The sequence below is a fragment of the Chiloscyllium punctatum genome, unplaced genomic scaffold (genome assembly GCF_047496795.1).
Source record: "Chiloscyllium punctatum isolate Juve2018m unplaced genomic scaffold, sChiPun1.3 scaffold_504, whole genome shotgun sequence".
Classification (NCBI taxonomy): Eukaryota; Metazoa; Chordata; class Chondrichthyes; order Orectolobiformes; family Hemiscylliidae; genus Chiloscyllium; species Chiloscyllium punctatum.
The window spans coordinates 74,655-77,154 of record NW_027310238.1 but is presented as its reverse complement, the minus strand read 5'-3'; the positions used below and the strand labels follow the sequence as shown (position 1 = coordinate 77,154).

Genomic DNA, 2,500 nt, shown 5'->3' with positions numbered 1-2,500 from the left:
CGCCAAACCCCCCACAACTGTTGGGCGCCTACCTGCGCGGGGCAGGAGGACACTTTCCGATTTCAAATCTCCGTTTGCCGAGTCCACCCCGAACGCACGCGGGCGGGCGGGTTCGCATCACCCTTCGTCACAAGGGGCGAAGCCCGTTCCACCGTCTCGTCAGTAGTGCCGACCGGTCTGTGATCGACGAGGGGAGCCACACCAGGTCCGGCCCTGCTGCTTGGCGGCACCGCGTCGTCGGGAGCTCGCGACAGACGGAGGGTTTCGGTGTACTCTCCAGCCACGGGAAACGAAGCCGGTGATGCAGGCGCCGGTCTTTCGCTCCCAAATCGGCTGGGTTTACATCGTTGCTATCTAGTCACGCTCCCTTCAAACCCGACGGGGTACCTATTCCCCTCACCCGTCTGTGCGTATACAGCCTCTTTGCACTTGCGGGATGGGGGTGGTGGTTTAAAGACTCTCGAGTTGCCGCCCGTCGGTCTCCGAGCTCCGTGCAGTAGTGATCCCCAGCGAACTGCCAGCAGGGCGAACGAGCGATCCCGCTCTCGGTCGGGGCGCCTGGCGTCGATCGGTGGTCGGTGGCTTGCGGGCAAGCTGCGCTGTGAGTGTGGGAACGAGTATGACGAGCCGTTGCCGCGACTCCCAGTCCACCTCGGCGGTGGCTGGGCCGGGCGGGCGTCTGCTCGGGCGAGTGCCGCCCCCGCCTCCTCGCAGGAAGTCCGCTCGCCGACACGCCGCCACGTGCACGCGTCAGTGACGCTGCCGAACCGATGGCCGGTGCCCGTTCCCGCCTCTGCTTTTCCTAGGGCAAAGCTGCTGCACGCCTCGTGATACTAGGCGGGCGACATGGTGGCGGTGATCCTGCCTCCGTCGCTGCGGTGCGTTGGGGCACGCATCGCCTCTTGGGCGCCCTGTCCTCCTCCCCCCAATAGACGTATGTTTCTGCGGGCCGCACCAGGATGGTGCTCCCCATCGCTTCACGCCACCCTGCTCCGCCCGCACGCCGGCGTGCAGGTGGCTGTAGCTCAAGGTGGGGAGCGTATGTGCGGTCCGGGTCGCTTTCCTCTGGCGAGGGAGAGACCTAAAACAAACTCAGACAACTCTTGACGGTGGATCACTCGGCTCGTGCGTCGATGACGAACGCAGCTAGCTGCGAGAATTAATGTGAATTGCAGGACACATTGATCATCGACACTTTGAACGCACTTTGCGGCCCCGGGTTCTTCCCGGGGCCACGCCTGTCTGAGGGTCGTTTGGCAATCAATCGCACTCGCCTTGGCTGGCGAGAGCGCGGCTGGGGTGTCGCAGAGGACCCGTCCTCTTTGTCCCCCTAAGTTCAGACTCCGGAGCCCTCCGGCGTCGGAGCGCTTGGCCTTTCCCCCCCACCCTGCACATTCCGTTCGTCAGGCTCGACGCCATCCCCCCGCCGGGGAGCGCGGCCTGGCGTCCGTCTGTGTCGTGGCAGTGGGGCCAGCACGGCTGTCACCGGTCCCAGAATGGCTGTCGGTGGTTCACACTGTGTGTGTGTGCCAACCCTCCTGGTCTCTGGGACACGGAGCTGCCACGAAGTGTTGAGCCTCCAGTGGGGGGTCTGCCTAAGCTCTGCACGTCCGCATTGGGTCCGTCTCTCGGTTGGCTGGCAGTGGAAAGAGTGAAGGGAGCCGCGGAGGTCCGGTGCTGGTGCGCCGCCGGCCTGACCGTGGAGCTCGCCGGTTTGACACGCTGACCCGACTCGATGGTTGATCGATTGAGAGTGCTGGGAGCTGCAGGCCGCCCGCTGCTGCAGCCGCCCGTCTCGTGGTTCGTCCTCGGCCTTAAGTGGCCGGCGGGGCGTCTGATCCTGTCTCCCCTGCTGGCGCCGAGTGCCTGGCCGAGGGAGGAGGTTTTCGTCGAACGCTGTGACTTGGACGGTCGCACGCGCGTGGATCGCTGGCTCTTGGCTCTCCCGTTCAGTCCGCACGTTTTCCGCTCCGTCCTGCCACCGGTCTCGGGAGGTACGGAGGGGTTGGCGGGCGTGGTGTGTGCTCCGTCACCGTGCAGGCACACCTACCACGCCGTCGGCCGACCCCCGCACGGTCCTCCTGGCCATCGGGAGGACGGCGGAACGTCGGGCTGTCGGGGGCCAAGTCGCCAGAAGGCCACCGCTGTGTCTTCCGTACCCTGTCACCGTCGGCGTGCCTTCCTCAACTCGTCCGACTCGGGGCCGCTGGGTTCAGGAGCGGCGTCGCCCGCCGGCCCCACTGAAGGCCGTGCCGTTCCGCGGCTGGCGATCGATGTGCGTGGCGTGCCTGCGCGACCGTTCGCCACTTGAGCCTCGGCACTCCTCTCTCCCTCTCTCTGACCGTCGGGCAGTCTCTGTCTGCTGGTGCCTCGCACGTCCCGGGCGGCGGGTCGTCACCCCCGCGACCGGGCCTCCGGCAAGGCAGGAATCAGGCTGACCCTTCCGCTCGAGTAAGCAGCCGGCACTTCCGAGTTTCGCCTCCCGCCGTGGACGGGGGAG

General features: G+C 66.6%; 1 non-coding gene across 1 annotated transcript; it reads left to right on the top strand.

The window, feature by feature from the left end:
• The first annotated feature begins 1,098 nt into the window (after positions 1–1,098).
• LOC140473052 (5.8S ribosomal RNA) lies at positions 1,099–1,252 on the top strand. Its single transcript, XR_011958051.1, has one exon. It is a non-coding gene; the product is annotated as a 5.8S ribosomal RNA (ribosomal RNA).
• The last annotated feature ends 1,248 nt before the right edge of the window (positions 1,253–2,500 follow it).